The following is a 22,219-nucleotide window of genomic DNA, read 5'->3' as shown; positions in this document are numbered from 1 at the left end:
CCAAAATTGCTTTCAAGTAGCTATAGATATTGTAAAAATTGTTACTAATATTAAAATAACAGTTAACATCTTTATCATATTGACAACAATTCAATAAAGTTTTACATAACTTTTTTTGCATCTAATTAATGATAACAAAAGAGAAAATTCTTAAATTAACATTAATTTGCATTCATTTTAATAAACTTAAACTATTACTTATTTTGCAAATGAAATCAATTAATGAATGTAACATTCAAACTTGATGAACTACTATTTGTGAATTTCTAGAAAGATTTTATTATAGTTAAGTAATTTAAACACAGCACAGACATGTTTAAAATGTTAATTATAGGTATAGAAGTTGACATTCCACAAATGTTTTTAAAATTTTAGTACAGTACATGTCAACTATAACAGTTATTTTTGTCTATTTGGAACTTGTTTTAGTCAATAACAGTTAGTAACATTATTTTTTCGCGTCCAGCAGTTTTAATGTATAATTTTGGTTGAAATAGAATTTCTGTAATGAAATTAATTAATAATAATAAGATTGTTTATAAATTTGGCTTCCTAAATATATAACTCTTTTATTTAATGTGAACGCTTAAAATAATAATATACTATTGTTGTTTTTTACAGTATTATACTATTACTAGAAATGTAATTTTATCTTTTAAATCAGTTAATTTTTATTAATATATTTATTTCATGTTGAATGCAAATAAATTTAATGGGGTGCACGTGTATGTATCGTTTCCAGCAATCACAGAAACCTGTAAACAAGCAAATTATTGCAGTTTTAACGACTTCCGATGGGAAGCCGCGTTCGTCGTTCTTACACCGTTTTTAGACAGTTTTTACTTTTTTTAAATGTGTTCTCTTTACAAATGCGTCATGTATTGTTCTATGTTTGATTTGACAGACATCTATGGTCAGTTTATTAGTTGTAAACTCCAGTAAATACAAAAAACATTATAAAGTAATACTCACATACTTTTCAGAGTTGGCCATAAATTCGTTATGCCGGTAAGTGAGTAAACCAAAAATAATATCTAATTTAATTATAATTATTTAATATGTATGCAACTAAAATTGGAAAATAATTTGGACTAATTAGTGTACTTACATATAATTTTTAATTTGAAAAAATATATGAAAGTAAATGCAAATAAATTAAATAGGAGCAATGTGTTTTCTGCATTCTGATTGGTCGACGCTTAGTTGCCAAGTGTATTCAAATGGAGGCCTAGTTGCCAAATGCATTTGGATTTCGGACAGTTTGCAACTGCGATGATCGTGTCGATTGTGAGAATTGTCGGGTGTTGATTTAGAATTCTTAGAGAGAGGAGAGGGGGAAACAATTTTATTCGTATTTTTGGATTACACTAGTTTAAGGTAAAAATATCAAAACTTTTTTTATATATTCTTAAAGTAATTCGGGTATGCTGAGCACGAATGTTTTATGCATTTTTTATTAATTTGAGCGTTTCACCTAGAAAATGGAAAATTAGTATTTTTCAGTCTACCATCCCACTTTATTATAATTATCATTTTTATTGTGAATTAAATATATATTTTATAATCCATTATGATTAATTATAATCATAAAAATGTTATATATTTTACCAATAACTTATTTATTTAATATGAACTGTTTAAATAATATTAGTTTCCTTTTGTTATTTTATACAGTTTTATAACAACTATTATATTCTTATTATATATTTTTTTGAATTAATCTGTACCTAAATGTAGAACCTTTAATTTTCAAAGAAATTTTTAATGATTAAATCTGTGTTATTTAATTTAACATTACCTATTTGTATAATATCCTTTTGTTTTACCATTTTCCAAATATACGACAAATCTTATAAGTATCGCTTCAAACTTCTTGATTACCTGTACATTTGCACATTTTTTATGCCGAATTAAGTTATAAACGGGATCCTCCATGTTGTATTGTTGATGTCTGGAGATTGGGATGGGCAAGATAAAATATCGATTTATGTTTCGGATCTTATTCATATTGAAACACATTTATTAAGACCATCATTTCTTCAATATTTGGAAGCATATTGGTGTTTAATACATAATTGTACATAAATCAGTCAAAGACGGGGTTATGCCATGAGAATTGAAGCATCCTCATAGATTAATGGAACCGTCACCATGTTCGTCTGTATGTATAATAAACTGTTTGTGTAGTTTTGTAGCTGTAAGACATTTGACGTAAGTAGAACCATTATTTTTTTTTTTTTTTTTTTTTGACCTCAGATAAATTTTTGGCGTGACTGTTTTAGACCTCAACTTTTAGCCATCTCTTGTTGTTTCTCTCGGTTTTAGTAACGCTGAATTATAATTTTTGTCGGAGTTTCACTTTGACCAATGATTAAATAATCATAATAATTAAAAGCAAAATAATCGATTTAAATTCACAGAGAGCAATGAGAGCCCGTAAAGTAAAAAAGTTGACTTCATACATTGAAAAATTAGATTGACCAGTTTTATAGTAGACACAACACATACAGAAAAAACAATAATCTTGCTGGCATCCATTTCAGGTAGTACAACTTCTGATAAGTTTGTGAAATGAATTTGTGTTTGAAGATCTTAAATTCCATTTTGCCGTAAGTTTGTTATAACATTTGTCAAGTACCAACTATTATATTTACAAAATCAGTTATAGGTTTGTTAGTTGTGAAAGAGGTTGCTACCAAAATAAAACAAACAATCTGACATTTGATACTGAATGATTTTGTTGAGACGACTAGACACAAATCGTCCGGACACTTTCTTCGCCTAATGAATAAAGGTGTGATCTGCAATAACTTGGTATTTGGGTCGCAGATACCGACATCGGAATGTAAACAAAACGCAAAATCGTTTCAGTTCTGCACAGACCCAGCTGAAACATTCGATAACCAGGGGCCAATTGAGATAATATCAAAGATTAAATATATATTTTCTCTCTGTTTAATCTTCGATAATATGCCATTTTAAAATTATACACATACAAAAGTTCCCCAGCATCGAATCTATTGCATAAGTCAATTTAATAATCCGATAACTTTCGTTTCATGCAAACATCGTTTCGGAAAACCGGGCAATCGTTAATTACGAACAAAAGGAAAGTAATTTTTAAATATCTGCTCCGTTTGTTGCGATTATGTTTTTTTTACTGGGTTTCCGGTTTGGTGGGCCGCCAGTGCGGCATGACAAATGTACCAGACCAAGTTCCTGATCGTGAACACGTCTTAAGCTTTAGTTATTGCCTTAGAAACTAGGTTCAGGTATTTACGATGCCGTCGCACATTCTGCAAGTGAGTATATTAAATACGCCGAAGTTATCATGCTTGTAAATTGAGGCCACGGCTCCCCTTTGAAGGTGCCGGCCCTGGATTCTCCGGGGGGTGAAATCGGACCAGGCGGGGAACTTGACTCTTTGATCTCCTACATACATATTAAAAGGTTGCGTTCCATTCCGCCGGGAGATTCTCCAATACGATATTTAACACGCGAAAATTCTATTTGGCCGAGCTGGAAAAAATTCAATGTCACCGGCGAACATCAAAACAACTCGACTTCTACGGTTTCAACATACACGAACAATTTATTTAATTTACTGCGTTTTAAAACCGCAAAACTAATAGATTTGAATTAAAAATAAATATAATTTATCATTTTTATATTTATAATTACATGTTTATAATTTTACAATATATTCTTATGATATATCTCAAGCAGTTTCCCTCTGTTCAACTCTATTAAATTCAAATTTTATATTTTATATTTCATTTGACAGATTTAAGTGACTTTAACGCAGGATTTTATGAAAACTTACAGATATTTCAGGAGTGTATTATTTAGACTATTAAATAGATTAAATTTAGGAATTAATTTCATATTGAGACACACTGATATCATTACTATTATAAAATATTTAATTTAAACAGATAATTAAATAAAATAAATATGGTAAACTTTTGTGTGATATTGACAAACTTTTTTTTCAATTGTGTAGCAAGAAAATATGTACATGTAGTCAAAATGTCACGTTTTTCGACTCAAAACCAAAGTTTTTGTTAAGAAATATAAAAATGTTTAAATGGTGCCGAATGTCTCAAGTAGTTTTCCAACATATACTTTCAGCTAATGTGTTAGCATCACCAAACAGACAAACATACAATTTTACACCGCACTCGTGACTAATTATTTTGATCAGCAAACGGATGCTGAATTTCCCACCGGAACGATTACGAAATTAATATTCGTTCGACACGACAAGTCCGTACCTGCGAGACATAATTAATCAATTTTGACGTACATGCAATATGTCAAAGAGATACTTTCGTTGAAATAATCCAAGTGATGATTTCTTACTGCAGTCGCCCCTGACATGAATAATAACTAAGTAGTTCTCTTTGTGCTCGTGTTAATTTAGAACAGAAAATCTCTCTGCTACAACGTACGAAGTTAAGTACATATTCGTATGTACGAAGTTATTTCTTTAAGAGCATCCGTGGGTGCATTCGTTAACTTTGTGAATATAATGTAATTAAAGTTGTATAATGATGTCTAATTTTTTTAAAGGAACTAACATTTACATACTTGCACTCGTGTCTAAACATCAAATGTTTAGCTTACACTTTTTTCAAGAGGATGCATAAATTGATGTTTGTCTTTCGTAACATTTAATTCCGTGAAATAATGTTACCTTAAATGAGTAAACATTTGTCTTAGTTGTTCCAGGAAAAACAGGTCAAAGTTAAGGATGAAGTTTGGTTTACTATTTTCAGAATTGATGTGAACTATGACTAATTAAAATTTAACAACTTGGCTACAAAATGGTCTGAATTTTTCATACAAATAAAAGTGCTGGCTCATCCTTATCGTTCTTATTTTTTTTACCAAAAAGTTTCGTGGTGGAATAGCTAATTTTTCATTTGGTTAAAACGACATTTAACTAGGGTCTTTATTGACGTCATAAACAACGCAAGAGTGACGCAAAAACAGACCATTAGGACTAAATCTTCCATGTTATTGTGCAGAAATTCCTGCTGCAGGTACCTAAAACCGCCACATAAAAACTCACCAGCCGAAAGCACCCCAGCTCATTATTATTAAAATCGTTTTTTATGTTTGAACGAGTGGTGTTTAAGAATGAGAAAACAACACGTTATGAATAAAAAAAATTGTCAACAAAGAAATTAGCATATTACACAATCGATGAGTCGTAAAAACTATTATCTTCTGTCTAATTACCGGTAACATGAACTGACTTTTTTATTATTGCGTAAACAGCTATTTTAAGCCCAACTTGGGTATTATTTTTTTTTGTACCAAATCAGGATTTACAGGTCTTTGGACTTCTAAAAATATACATAGTGTATAGAACTTTTAATGTCTACCTATTATATTATATTATTAATTATTAGTATTGGTTAATTTTTGTACAAAATATTTATTTTTTCATTCAAAATTTTAATAATCTGTATGTAAATTTTTAAGTTTAAAATATTTCTAATTAAAGGTGGGTTTTGTATTCTTATTGATAAATATTTGACAAGTCAGATCAGTTTGAATTATTAAAAATATGTAAATTTAACACCTTCAGATTTTCTAACAAAATTTTCAAAATTCAATTTATATTTTATGTATGAAAACCAAGACTTTAGTGATGAATAATTGTTTTTTGAATAATTCGTAAGTGCTGGTTAGTTTTTGGTAAAAAAAGAATTATTTTCATTCCAAATTTTAAAAATTTAAATGTAAATTTTTGGGTTCAAAATATTTCTAGTTAAAGGTAGGTTTTGTATTTTTATTCATAAATATTTGACAAGTTAGATTAGTTTACATTATTCAAAATATGTAAATTTGATTGTAGATTTCTTAACAAAATATTCAAAATACAAATTATAATTTGTTTGAAAACTAAAAATTTATTGACGAACTTTTGTTTTTTTTTAATAATTCTTATTTTGTATTTTTATTAATAAATATTTTACATTATTCAAAATATAATATATAATTTATATTTTATGTATGAAAACTAAGAATTTAATTAAGTACATTTATTTTTTGCGTAAATGTTAGTTAGTTTATGTAAAAAATATTTATTTTTTTATTCAAAATTTTAATAATTTATACGAAAATTTGTGAGTTCAAATGTTTTTAATTAAAAATGGGTTTTGTATTCTTTTTGATAGATATTTGACAGGTCACACTAATTTAAATTATCCAGAAAATGCAAATTTGATAGTTTTTAATTTTGTTTTTAAATTTCAAAATACAGTTTGTATGTAAAGAATATTTGTTTTAAGATTTCCGTGTCAAATTGAAGACTTAAATATTATAATATAATCTACATTCGTTAATAAATTCCCAGTTTTTTATTTTCAAAAATTAAAAAAAGGTATTTCGAACCGGAGTGGCAAATATGTCTTGTTAGTGCCAATTTAAACTCAAGAATAACTGGTCCTTGGATTTTTTTACGTTTTATCGGTCGGCAAACGAAATTAAGAGCCTACGGTGCACTTAAAACGGAAACCTTGAAAGTTGATCCGGATTTTATCGTCGGAAAAAATGGGAAAAGGTGCTTAATCGATGATATTTAATTAAACGACCCAATCTTTTATTTCGTCCGTCATTTATGCGGAGTTTCGAGACCTTGAAGACGCCGGTTTTAATTCGCACGTAGCGTGGAATACGCCGCGTAAATATTTATTAAAAAAATACGCAGGTTGGTATTTAAATGGTTTTGTTGTGTGTGTGTGTTTTTTATTTCGGCAGTCCAAGATCGACTGGAGGAAATACGAAAGTGGTGCAGGGTCGAAGTCTTATCAATCTCGTTATTGTTTACGATAGGCGGAACGCTCCGGTTAATGAAAATAAAAACGAAATCGGTCGCATTTTGCACGCAACCTGTTTTTATACGCTGATTAAGGATTAAATGAGGGTCAGGCGAAAAGGTTATTGCTGAAATAAAAGGGGAGAACTGGTAAATAAATGGAAGAAACAAACTAAATAAAAAATGGGCATGAATTTTAATGGCTCTGTACAAAAGTGGCGTGGCGATAATAAATTGTAACCTTTTTAAAAATATAAATGTATAAAATTGCTATTGTTAAAATGTTATTAAAGATTGTTAATTATTCCTACAAAACATTTAATTAAGTTAATTATTTTTTCAGCATTTTACCTATAATTTATTGAATATAAATTTTTAAGTAATTATTAATAGTTTCTAGAACCATTTAATTGATTTTTTAAATAATTCACGTCTTACATCTAAATAATAAAAACCAAATACTAAGTAATAATTGTATTGAAACCTTTACATATTTTAACGATGTTAATTTATTCAAAAATGATGAATAATTTAGATCATAAAACAATAAATAATTAATTAGTTGAATTTTTTCTTATTTTTTCCATATATTATATTGAATATAAATTTTTAAATAATTATTTTCTGGATCCACATGACTAAATTTTTGAATATTTCATAACTTACTTTTAAAAATACACTGAAACAATTTATTTAAGAAATAATAATGTTATAAATCCTTAAAAATTTTAACGAGGTTAATTTGTACTGTAATCATAAATAATTTAAAAAAAAATCATTAAATAATTAATTACTTGATTTGTTTCATACTTCTCATCTATGATATATCAGATATAAAATTTTAAATAACTATTTTCTGGATCCAAATAACTGAATTTTTTAATGTTTCCTAAGTTAAATACTTGAATGTTAACTATGTGAATTTAAACAGTGATCATAAATAAATTAAATAAGAAAATATGAAATAAATTACTAATAAATGTTTTTTTACTTATTTTTAGGAACCACATATTGAATTTTTGTATATTTTATAAGTTACTTCTAAAAATTCTCTAAAACAATATCTTTAATAATTTTTGATGATGTAAATCATAAAAATATTAAAGATGTGAAATAAAATTTGAATCATAAACAATCTAGCCTAGAAAACGTTAAATAAATAAAACTATTTGATTCATAAAGTGAAATTTAAAAATGTAACATTAACGAACGGAGAAAGACTGGTAAAACTATATTAATTACATCTACATATGTCTAGAAATTAATTGACCAAGTTAAGTTTACAACTTTCGTTGCAGTAAAATATGGCAGCCAATTAAAAGTTTAATATTAAACAATTACACGTTGCAGAATTTTACTTGTGTTAAACGCATGCACGTTACTTTCGTTTTGTCGAAAATGGAATCAATTATACTTTGGTAATTTGGAAACTTCATCAGTCATCATTAGCAGTCCCAACTTGACCCGCTTTTCATCTTAATTGGATGAAATTTGCACAACTTTAGCGTTTCCACGAATAATAGAATAAATGTTGTGCAAAATGGTAAACATGCAATTTGTGCAAAACATTGAGAAAACTGAAAGATAAATATTTAAATTAGATAATTTTTGTCGTTCGCCTAACCAGTTCTGCATTGAAAGACTTTGGACGTTGTACTGTTTTATTGAAATTAACACCGTAATAACTTCGGTATTATTTTTATTGGAGGTAATAAAAATTATTACATTTCCTATCATGTTAACATGTACTTAAAACCTAAATTGTATATGATTTTCTGTTACACACTACTTATAATTAGTATTCATGTCAGGGGCAAATGTAACAAAAATAATTTAAATTAATTTTGAAATAACGTTAAATTACATATATATAGCTATTGATTATTCGAGGTGTACATAAATTTGTTTTAAAATGTTACTGACCCTTAAAAATTATTAAAATATGCAGTTTGTTTTATTGAATACCGAAACAAATTTAAGATAAAAATTATTTATTTTATTATACTATGGAATAATACTAAGTATATAAAATAAAACAAAAATCAGTAGTTGTTTGAACTTTTACTTGATTAATTGAAAAAAATTCCTAGTGGCCAATTATAATTCAAGTCATTTGACTTCCTTTTACAAGGAAATTTGCTAAATTTTAATAATATATTAATTATTTGTTAGATTTATAAAAAATATATTACATTTATAATACATACATACATATACATATATAATTCTTATTAAATATTCAATATACCAGTTTTTAAATTTCTTACAAAATAAAGTAATTTAAACATTTTAGTACTTTATAAAAACACATTAATTTTTTAAAAGCAATAAATCAATTCAATCATATTCAATTTTTATTGATTTATTGATTATAATAATTATTAAAAATATACATACATATTCATTTTTTAACTTAGTTTGATATTTTGAAAGATAATAAATTCAGTGGAGAATTTATTTTTTATAAAAGTAAATTTTTCTTATTTTTTGGATATTGTAGAATTATATATAAGACATTTTTATTGTCAGTTTTTGAATTATATTTCATTCAAGTCAGATAAAATGTACAAATAAAAAAATATTTTCCAGTTTAAATGGGCCACACCGTTTATTTTTTTCAATTCTTGCTTTATTCATTTATATTGAAAAATTTGGTTATACAAAATGTCTCAAATTGGTGTCTCAAGTGTCCAGAATACAATTTTTTAAAACCCTCACTATTTCAAATAATATTTGAATTTATTAAATTATCTTTATCAGATATTAATCATAATTTAAGTTTTAAATCATAAAAAAACAATAAAATATTTAATTAAAATTTTAAAAAAATTATATATTTAATTTAAAATTTAAAAAATAATAAAATATTTAATTTAGATTAAAAAAATTAACACATTTAATTTAAATTAATAAATATAAATATTTAAGTTAAAAAATAATAAAATGTTTGATTTGAATTAAAAAACAATAAAATAATTAATTTAAATAAATAATATAATTATTTAATTTAAATTTAAAAAATAATAATAAAACATTTGATTTATATTGAAAAACAAAAAAAATAATAAAATAATTGATGTAGATTAAACAAAAATTAAAAAAAAAACATGTTATATTAAAAAAAACTATTTAATTAAAAAATATATATTTAATTTATCTGAATCTAAATGATATTTCGATAATAAGCTTTTAAAATATCGGAAATAAATTCCACAATTACACATATATTTATAATACTATAATAATATACTAAACATATTAAATTCCGATTGAAAAATATAGTTGTAACAAAATTAAAATTTTATAGATGACTAGAGCACATTTTTTTAAAACCATAATTGATTCGACAATCATTTGTTTATGTAAGATAAAAAAATTATCTCTTTAAAATTTTTAAATCAAAATCCGTCGCAGTTCTAAAAATAAAATATTATAATGACCGTTGTAACATACAACAGTCACAATTACTTATATTGTTTTGAATTTGCGTGGGTAAAGTCCGCTCCCAAAAATTCAACAATAAATTACAGTCAAACATTCGATGAAGTTTCTCGACGCATAAATATCAATTTTTATTGAATAATATTTGTCCCGTCACCGGTTACATCAGTAAACATTGTTCCAAAATTCCCTTGCGGCAGTTCCTGAACCCGTCAGGCAACAGACACCAAACATCAACATATGCTCTACGACTGCACGGTCCAAACAGCATTAATATTAATATCCACTATTGATTATCATCTGAGATTTCTAGAGCATAGTCAGCTTAAAATTTCACCAGACGATGCAACCGAATACATAAAACTCGAACCATGGTTATTTGTATCGTGTTATATAACCGGAAAAACCTTCGGGTAGAAAGTAAATCTTTTGTGTCAGGCGGTCAGATCTGATTCATTTCTGTGGCCGGAATGAATGAAGAAAATAATAAAAAAAACGTTTCAAGGTGTACGTACCACACACAGTGTTATCTTTTACTTTTACTTAATTAGTTAGATGTGAAAGCTTTGATTATTATTAGATTAAATTTAAACGTTTTAAAAGTGCACCACGGATTCCGCTTTAAATTGTGGCGGAGTGCCGGAGTTTAAATGGATTATTCATCCATCAACCAGTTCCATGTTGCTGGGTGGGGTTAAAAATGTGTCAATTATTTATAACTCTTCCAGCGCCTAGTAATTGAATTTTGTAATAATTTAAATCCGGAAAATCTGGCAGGGTGGAATATTTGATGCGGGGGAGAATTGCATTATTTACTGGAAAAAAGATCGTTCGATCATGGAATAAATTATGGAGATCTAATAATTCATGGAAATGTTAAATTATAAAATAGACATCGGTTTTATATACATATATAAGCAGCACCGGTACTTGTACAATGGAGTAAATCTTAAAAAGTCGATGGTATTACTACAATTTAAATTAAGAATAGGAAAACAAAAAAGTAAGAATAACTTATTGTTTATTCTTACATACTAATCAAGAAAAAATGTTGAATGACTCTTAGACAAAGGAAGATATCTTAAAAATGTTTGAATACATGACATTTTCATAAAAAGTTCTTTTGTATATCCCAAACTGTAGAATAAAAATATAAATTTATTCATACACTGTGATAAAATATTTCTATTGTATTATTTTAGTATTGGGACTGGATAACCAAACACCAACACCAAACAGTTATTTTAAACAAAGTAGTGGTACACTGCATATTTTTGATATTACTTAATTCAATTGTTAGCAAACTTTTGTTGTTTAAGATTGTATCGACGCAGTTAAATAAAGAATCTCTAGACGACCGGATTAAGGATCTGCGTCACTAACTTAAACCAATATATTAGTGACATCCCATTTTGCAAGGACGTTGATAAACATTTAGAATTAAATCATAATTAATAGATTGTAACGTTAAGTGCAAGTGTTACCTTGGACATTGTAATGTCTAAAAAAATATATTATTTTATGTTAATCACTTTTGAAAGAAGCAACATTACAATATATCATTATAAGTATTTTATAAGGGTAATAACTAAGTCTCTTCAATGTCGAGTTGGCTGCATTTCCTGGTCTCGAAGATTTCCGTTGAAATTTACATATGGTGATAAAATATAACATTAAATAATATTTTATGGCAACTTTCTTAGCTCTGTGTAATTGTTTAAATACAACTGTTTAAAATTGTTAATTAAAATTCATGTAACGTATGAGACATAAATCAATAACAAATTATATATAAATAATAATTATTTAATTATAAATAATATAAGTAATTACAAATTGAATTTAATATAATTCTTAGTACAAACTAAAAAAATAGATTTCGACATTCAGTTTTTGAATATTTTTTTAATATATCTATAACATATATAAAATTTATAGGAAGCCTTATTATATAATTTTTGATATATTATGAAGATATTGGATAATTAAAAAAGGTGAAAAAATATAACAATGAAAGAAAATAATTAATAAATTTTCATTATTACAAATAGCAACCAACCAATCCCAAACAAACAAACTATTAAACAAATTCAAAAACAATATTATTCACTTGTTGCTGTTGCCATTTATAGATATTTTTAGACGAGAATTTTACAATAATTATTAGTAATAATATTCAACAATATTTTCCAAAAAAATAAATCAGTCGCTATTGAATATATTCATTTTATTTTTATTAAAATAAATGTAGTTCCTAAAAATATCATAACAAGAATGTTTAGTTAAATTTTTATCATTATTTTATATTATTTTGTTCTAGTTAATATATTATTTTTACAACAAACCATAAGTTCTACTTAAGTAAATGATCATCATCAATAATAATAAATCACTCAAATATATAAAATCTATATCAATTAGATATAATTATACATAAATGTTGCGATAATTATTAGTCATAATATTCTATGAGAATTGATAAGATATTCCCAAAAATGTCATCAATAAAATAACAGTTGTCAAATATACAGTATGTCCCTAAATTGAATGCACAAAATTTAACCACATATTCTTGATCTCAAAATAGGCCTGCCTATCCTACCCAATTTACCTATATACCAATATGCTTCCTAAAAACGATACGGGATATGAATTTATATTCATTTTTGAAACAATATCAAAAGTTCTCCTAAAATCATTAGCAATTACATTCACAACATTCACTTACATATTTAATTTAATGTCATTCAAAATCACTTCCTTTTTATTCTTTGGTTATTTGATTTAGGTTTCTTCTTGACAAGTGTAACATATTTTATGTTATTTATAATATTAATCCATGATAAGTTTCTTTTAAAAAATAAATCAATTACAGTTGAATATATTCATTTTTTACATGTCAAAACAATGAGAAAGTAATAAATTCTAAGAATCATACGTGTATAACAAGAAAGTTGAATTAAATTTTATCATTATTTTACATTATTTTGTTATAGTTAATGAACTATATTTATTTTTAAATTAATATCAACACCTCTGCTAAAATCAATAGCTCTCACCAGGAACATTTACATATTTCATTCAATGTCAATTCAAATCACTTCCTTTTGAACTTGACTACTCACCACAAAAACGAGAATACTGCTGTAAAGATTACATTGAATATTACAATTCATCTGATCACAACCTGTGTAGAGAAGAATATTTTTCTAATAATTTTTGACAAATAGCTATTTCTAGATAATTCTAGATTTGATATAATTATACATAAATGTTACGATAATTATTGTTCATAATAAACTAAGATAAGATATCCCCAAAAAATTTAGTTAATAAATATAATCTATTTCTATCGAATATTATATATACCGTGTCAAAAATGATGAACGTGTCTACTCGCGTATTGAGACGGAACATCAATACCCCTTTGTAATCAAAATAGAAAGACATACACAACAATAAGAAAGTAACATAATTTCAAAAATCATACATGTATAACAAGAAAGTTTAATTAAATTTATATCATTATTTTACAATATTTTACATTATTTTGTTCTAGTTAGTGAACTTACTTTTTTAAAACATAATTCTCCTGAATTTAGTAGCAATTACCAGAAACATTTCTGAATCAGTGATAAATAATAAAATATACCCCCAAAATTTCTCTTAAATAAATAAATCAATTACTGTTATTGAATATATTCACTATGAGAAAGTAATATTCAAGAAAGTTTAGTTAAATTTTTATCATTATTTTATATTTTTAAAACAATATCAACAGTTTTGTTAAAATCACTTACCAGAAACATTCCTGTACATATTTTAGTCAATGTCAATTAAAATTGAAACTTGACTACCTACCATAAAAATAAAAAATATATTTTAACATTGAGTATCACATTTCATTTTGTCAACTTTTGGTTGGCATACAAAGAAGAATATTTTTATAATCATGAATAAGTAACAATTCTAAAAGTCATACATAAATGATAAGTTCCAAAAGTTCTTCTAAAATCAATAGGCATGTAATATTTAAAACCATCCAATTACCAGAAATATTCGTCGATATATTTCATTTAATGTCAATTAAAATCACTTCCTACCGCTTTGAAACAGGACCAGCGATCATAAAAACAAAAATATTGCGGTGAAATTCATATTTCAATATTGAGTATCGCATTTCGTCCGGTCCACAACCTCTGGTTCGCATGCGAAGAAGATGAAAGTCACCACAACGTTACCAACGAGCCTTGATATAAATGGCAAATCACCCATATTACCCAACGCGCTTAAACATTATTTTCGAACATGCGGGGGCACGGTAGTTTATTACACTGCGGCAATATTAGATAATTCAATGGGATAATTTGCATTAGAATTAGCACGATATCTTTCGGTTTAAATACATGTTAATAAGCCCATAATCAATGTGTATATCTGGCAACTATTAGTTCAGTATTTGCAACGGTTCGAGGCAAATAAATTTTACCATGATCGTTACACCCAGATTTTTGTTACGAGAATAGCGATCATTTTAGTTAATTAGTCACCATGCAACCGTAATTGTAACCTTCGGATCAAATTGGGAATCTGTCTAAATCAATTTTGAACGCAGTTATTACACCCCCCATCTGGCCCTGACTAAATTTAGAACGTATTACCGAGTAATTATTTTTCAGGGGTTGTGTCCTACGCCGATGATGTCAACTGATCCATAAAATTACATTAAAATGTCAGCGAAGAAGTTGTCGAAATAATTGAGTGTTAGCATTAAAGAGGCAATAAAATTTGATTACATTAGTTCACAGATTTTAAGGAATTTCATGTACTTTTTTTTAAATATCCGAAAAAGTATTATTAATATTATTATTATTATTATTATTCTAGAGAAAATATTTTACGATTTAAAAATTTATTGTTATTCCTCTATTGTTTCTATTGGTACATAATGTATAATGATTTTATTTCATGACGTTAAACAAATATGAGGATGATGGAGAATGTGCAGAATAATTGTTTAAGATTTAAGATATTCTATAAAATGTTTTGTCCATACAATTGGTTGATTTATTAATCTCAACTATTCACAACTATACTTGAAAATACATATGAATATGTATACATATAATTTCCGAAAGTAATAGTAATAATTACACTATTAATAATGACAATAAGAGAATTCACAACGTGGTGCTTTTTTATTTTTTTAGTGAACTTCTCTTTTTTATACCTATAAAATTTGCGCATCAATATGGTTATTACCAATAATATTTAATTACGTTCCGGATTGTTTTTAAATTGGAACTTACGTAAAAAAGTATGTAAATGTAATTCTGGTAAAAGCATTTGCACACATGCAATATCTATTAAAGTTCATTATGTTGAATTTATGGATTTTAATTTAATGTTCTCACTAAGTGGGACTAAATACATAAAGATATGCTTATATAACTGCATTATATATATTAGGATTGTCCAAATAACAGTTCCATTTTCCTCGAAAAATGGCAAACAATTATAAAAAACTGGTTTCAAAGCTACACAATTTTAACTGTTTTGTTTGTTTAAAGTGCGTCATTTGGAGTTCAAATATCGCTAAACATAGTCTTAAAACAGTTTAAATAGACGGTTATTAAATTTACTTTTGCATAAAATAATTACACATCTAAAATAACATGTATTTCCAATACATAAATACAAGGTTTCCTTGAAAACTATGCCGAGATGAATCACTGGTTATGTAATAAATAAATATTATAAACGATTTCTATCTGGTGAAAGTGATTTTGTGTCGATCAAAATTTCGGGACGACGAATCCATTGCATTTTATTTTGCGACATTGTTTCTAGTGGGGCAATAAAATTTTGTTCGTTCTGCAAATTTATAATTGCACTACGGTTTTTCAAGGCATTTGCACTAGAATTACATATCGAATAATAAAACTTGACCGGCTCATATAAAAACATGTTCAATCGGAGTCAATGTCGCTGTTTGTGTAATGAAATTATGTTTTCATGCCTATTCACCTATAAATGAAATTCAATCGCGTATTGAAACGTAACTGTTTATTCATAAATAGTAAATAATGTAAGACTTGACACAATTATAATGGAGTACACATGTGTACTTTACGTTATTGTAAGTTTTTTTCTTTTGTTTAAATGGAATCAATATTCATATGAATTTTTAATTACATGGTTGTTTTTATTTATGAAAGTACACGTGTTACGATTTGTTAAACTAATATAATATAAACTTTTTATAAGTTAGTTACTAAAAAGTTACTGGGAACTATTGAAGTTATATACACACCAATTTATTTTACAATTTTTAGGCAATTTATTGTCGTACTTATTAAAAATAATATGTATTTTGGTTGAACCAATCTTTCCTTAGTAGAGGCAACATTTATATATTTATGTTAAATTTCAGCTGTTTATCACTGTTATATAAGTTTTATATACACCAATTTATTTTACATTTTTTTACCAATTTTTGTCCAACTTATTGAAAACAATATGTGTATTGGCCGTTCCAGTTTTTCCAAATTGGGGTTAACATTTTTATTTTTAAGTTAGGTATATATATTTATAAAGAAACTTCGTTTGTTAGTAGTATCAAAAATTACTAAAAAGTTACTAGGAAATAATATTATATGAGTTTCGTATAAACCAATCTATTGTAAAATTTATTTACAATTTATTGATTAGTAAAAAAATTAGTGAAAAATTACCTAAAAATATTTTATAAATTTCCAGTTAATGTAAAGTTTTACAACATTTATTTCAATTGATCAATATGATTAACTAAAACTTCCACGTACATAATTTTTTTAATTACGTTTGATCTCTAATCTGTCCCATACAAGAAAACGATTAAAATTTAAACTTATCGAAACCTTGTTAACTTCACTAATATCACAATCAGAAATTCTAGTTAGTAATCATACAACACATTGTCAGATCAAACGACTCAATCTACAGAAATAGCCCGCATAAAAATCCCCATTGTACTAATTCCCATAAAATATTTGTTTAAAAACTTATCACATACAATTGCAAATTCGCTTATTGGTTTCTAATGTACTGTTTGGATCCCATATGTGGGTAACTAAGCCAAACTTAATCAGGTTAATAACCAGTTGCTAAAAGCTTCGCTTAGTCCGATTAAACAATTATATGCAGCCAATTGGGTCCGTAAATTGCGGTTATTAGCTAACGTTCTGTCTCAGGTCCATTGCTAGCAAAGTTTAAAGTTCAAGTGCACAAAATCGACGGACGAATTTGTTTCGGATTAAACGCCGACGCATGAATAGCAACAATTAATCCAATTAACATTGTTTATCGTGCCGCACCGGTATTTTTCAGCTGGAATCCGAATAAAAAATTGTGTAATACGACAACCTGATCAGAGGATTGTGTTTTAGTTTATTTTTATCAGTTAAATTAAAATTTCGATTATTTTAGGGAAATCGCACACAATCAACGGTTTTACACATTTGTGAAATAACCATAAGGAAATTGATAACAATTTCCTTTTCCTGCATTAAACTAACAATAAATACCGTATTACACGCGTATCAAAAATTAATGAAACAATCGAGAAATTGTGGAGACAGTACATTACATAAAGGTGATGCAAATGTCATTTATCGACAAGTAATTTATCGAAGTGAATTTGAATAAAATGGGAACAACCTAAACTTGGCGGACAATCGCAAGATCGCAATTAAAGCTTCCGCATGAACTCCCCAATGTCTATTTTATACAGCTTTAAATCGTATAATTGAGTGCTCAACTGTGAAACTGATGGTTTTATGTCGGGGCGATTTTGTTTAAATTTACGGGTATTAAATACAGGTTTATTTTTCCAAATACCAGATAATTTTATGGTCTTGATTTCGACGACAATAATTTCTTTACCGTGCATAAAATTGTAGTAACAATGAAAATTAACCTGTGTTATTAGCACTATTAACTTTGTAGCCAACTTTCAAGGATGTGTATGTAATAAAAATTACCATAAATGTGCACGGGGACATAAATAAAATCGTTATTATTTTCAAAAGTATCTCGTCAATTCTCAACTGCAATGAAGACAACTCAACTGTCCTTTTTATGGTCACAATAAATATATTGTGGAAATTAAACCGAGAAATCACTTAACTTTGACATTTTATTGCATGTGTATAATTTTCTAAGATTAACGCTTATTTCTTTAATTTATTTAATAACATGTTGAGCAAGAAGCAGTCAGGAAGTGTTCGGAATTCGTTGACAGTTGCTGAATTTGATTTCAATCTGACTTTTACAATAATTTTGCGAGATCATAAGAACAACTTTCTAAATCTAGCTCACATTATTATAGAACTGTTTATTTTCTTAGTTTTAGCTAACACCAAATGTGTAACAAGACAAATTACTGTTTAAATAATGGCCCTAATTCAATGTCACAAATACTCTTCAAAGTTCCCTATCACTTAAAAGGAAAGTAATTTCGTTTTCGTATTCTCTTGTCCAAATGCCAAAACTTTTGACTTTTTTACAGTAATTTCCTTAGACTTGAACTTTGAAATGTAAGATGAAAGGCAAAAATGGATATGCAAACTCAACGAACTTGGCTTGGCAATAATGGTTTATACTCAGAAATGACTTAAAATATAATTTTTATCATGATCGAAAGACCATGATAAATGTAACCAAATTAATTTGATTCTATAGATAAAAATGAAATAAAATAAGTATTAAACTTTAGTTTTAAAACCATAAGAGAAACCTTAATTTTTAAAATGTTTAGACAAGCTAATTTATCTTTGTAGAAGGCGAAAATAACAAAATAAGTTTTGACTTCTGGTATGAATCTAAATTCATAAGAGAAACCTTAATTTTGATGTCAAATTTTAAAATAATTCATATGAAATATAAAGTAATCCACAATAATTTTGTACCATTTTAATTTAAAGTTCTTAGTGTGTCCCAATATTAAAATTTGTGAATTTTGTAAAGTAACTCCCTCAGATATGAACTTTGATTTAACCTCAAGAATTTCTGAAGTGTTCTCATATAGATTAATTTTAAAATTAAATAAATTCAGAAAGATTTTATAATCTATTATTCCCACCTTCTAAAAAAAACGGAATGCTTAGACAATCTGATTTGACTTTATACAAAATGAAATTAAAATAAAATAAGTTTTAATGTCTGGTATGGATCTAAATCCGTAAGAGAAACATTAATTTTGATGTCAATTATTATTTCTGCTATATGAAGTAATCCACAATAATTTTGTATCATTTTAATTTAGAGTAGTACATTCTTGGTATGTCCTAATATTAAAACTTGTGAGTTTTGTAAAGTAACTCCCTCAAATATTAACTTTTTTCCACCTTCTAAAAAATACGAAATGTTTTGACAATCTGATTTGACTTTGTAGAAAATGAAAATAAAATAAGTTTTAATGACTGGTATGGGTCTGAATCCATAAGAGAAACCTTAATTTTGGTGTCAAATTTGACAATAATTAATATTAAATATTTTTCTACAATATGAGGTAATCCCCAATAGTTTTGTACCACTTTAATTTGAAGTAATTCTTCGTTTGACTCATTATTAAACCTCTTAACCTTTCTAAAATAACTTGGTCTTGAATTTTATAATTTTGATTTAAAGTCAAAAATGGCTGCACAAGCCCAATAGTTTCTGAGGTATTCCCATATGCATTAAATTTTAAAATATAATTTTACAACAATTATCTTAAAATAAATTCAGGAAGATCTTAGAAACTATTATTTGCCTCCTTCTAAAAAGTACGAAACGTTTAGACAACTTGATTTGAGGTGAAAATAAAATAAATTTTAACTTTTAGTATGGATCTAAATTCATAAAGGAGACTTTAATTTTGGAGTCAAATTTAATAGTCTTATATAACTTTATTTTGAAGTAATTTATTTTACATGTCCAATTATCAAAACATATAACTTGTATAACTTAGAATGAACTTTGAAATTTGGATTCAAAGACATAAATAGAAGCATAAACTAAAGAGATACTAAGGTGTTATCATATTAATTAATTTTAAAATATAATTTTACAATAATGACGTTTAATGTAAATTCAAAAGGATATTATAAAACAAATTTCATAACCACTCAAAGACTAAGAAAGGTTTAGTTAAATTGATATGACTGTTGAAGATGAGAATAAAATAAAATAAAGTGTTCAGTTTTAAAAAAGAACAAATATAAAATATTATTCCATAATATGAAGTAATCCATAACATATGAATCATTGTGTGTTTCCATTGACATAAATTTTGTGCGAACCCGCTAGTAGTAATTTCGCAGAATCCCGAAACAACTTTCTAAAACGCGGACACAAATTATCATAAAACTGACCAATTCAAATATCTTGTACGGCTGTTTATTTTACAGCCAATTGTCAACAGATTAGTTCCCGGGCCTGTTGCAGCAACCAGCATACCAGTCCGTCGAAGTTTCACATCACCTCACCGACAACGACCACAGGTGTTCTTCTATGCGGGTCATGCCGCTTTCAAAAACCCAACACCGAAACGTCTGGCCGCCAAAAAAATAAAACTCACCTTCAAAAAGACGACGTCGATCAGATCGTAATCCAACGCATGCACCCCATAAGCACCACCATCACAACATTCGGCAACACAACGTGAAGAACGCGCACGGTGTGACTGTACTCGTGTGGAGACCGTTCGTTGACGCGAGATGCGCTCCAGGTGTGTCTTGTACGCGACTGGACTGCGAGCCGCGAAGTCCGAACGAGTGTGGGCCGCCGCCGCGTTGACCACGAGTTGCGCCCCTCTGTTGCTCGCCGCCTGCGCTGGTTGACTTAGGGCATGGTCGCGGTGCACCACTACCTTGTGCCGTCGGCCGGACGCTCCGGATGATACGGCGATCAATCTAGGTACCCCGTCGCGAAAACCGGAGGCGGAAGTGCCCACGGTTCGTTTGTCGTGTAGGTGGTGTCTTCTACGCTATGTAAGCTTTCCCAGAAGTGTGTTTATTTAATAGGTTGTAGTTAAAAAGAAAATTACTAATGTTGAATGAAATGAGAATCTGGACTAGCTCATTAAAATAAAAATTTTAATTGAATTTTATTTTATGAAGTTGCTAGATTTGCAATTACTTTTAATCAACTTAAATTAAAGTAGACAAGTGTAGAGAATAATATTGATTATTCAAAAATTTTAAAATATAGTATTTCACTCAAAATTAACTTTTATGAGATGAGTTCTATTTAATATACTTGGTACAGTTATATTCGTAATAAGAGATTGAAATGAGCTTCCCATTATGATTATTTACATTATTAATTCGGAACATCGATTAGAATTTAAAATTTTTTATCGTATTGTATTTTCTGTTGCTGGTGATATATTTGAAATTATGTATCATATACAGTAATGACAATAATTATAACAACTTTTTTAGCTATAACTCTTTTATATAAATAGGCCATAAATATAGCAACTTTAATTTCGAGTATTTTAATGATTAAATCTGTGTTGTTTAATTTAACAATAACACATTGTATAATATTCTCTTTGCTTTATAAATTTAAACATCTCCGTGGCATAGACTCGACCATTTTCCAAATATACGACTAGTTTACATTCCTTCAAGCTTCCTGATTTGATGTAATGACTTCATTTAAATTTGTAAAATGTCGAATTTGATTATAAACGTGATTTCTCATGTTTTTCATAGGGTTGATACTGAAGATTGAGACGGGTAAGACAAAACATCGATGCTTTGATCTTTTAACCAGTCTGTTACAATTTTGGATTTGTCTCATTCCTTCGATATGTAGAAGCAAATTGATGCTTAATATATCCCTGTACATAAATCAGTCAAAACATTTTTAGTAGAAACCGGAGTTTTCCTTATAGGTCTGGTCAAACAATCCCCCATCCAC

The 22,219-nt window shown here is 27.3% G+C and overlaps 1 protein-coding gene and 1 long non-coding RNA gene across 2 annotated transcripts in view; one reads left to right on the top strand and one right to left on the bottom strand.

Moving 5' to 3' along the window:
- LOC109594520 (diacylglycerol lipase-beta-like) overlaps window positions 1-21,307 on the bottom strand; it is a 36,544-nt gene extending 15,237 nt beyond the window's left edge. The window contains exon 1 of the mRNA XM_020009743.2: window positions 20,871-21,307. The gene's annotated coding sequence lies outside the window, so the exon portion shown is untranslated. The remainder of the gene's footprint in view (window positions 1-20,870) is intronic.
- Window positions 867-20,864, top strand: LOC109594521 (uncharacterized). Its single transcript, XR_002191231.2, has 3 exons — window positions 867-913; window positions 984-1,008; window positions 20,701-20,864. It is a non-coding gene; the product is annotated as an uncharacterized LOC109594521 (long non-coding RNA).
- Window positions 21,308-22,219: the final 912 nt, after the last annotated feature.

The sequence above is a fragment of the Aethina tumida genome, chromosome 5 (assembly GCF_024364675.1).
Source record: "Aethina tumida isolate Nest 87 chromosome 5, icAetTumi1.1, whole genome shotgun sequence".
Taxonomy (NCBI): Eukaryota; Metazoa; Arthropoda; class Insecta; order Coleoptera; family Nitidulidae; genus Aethina; species Aethina tumida.
Note: the sequence above shows the minus strand (reverse complement) of the source record. Positions and strands in the feature narration are given on the sequence as shown.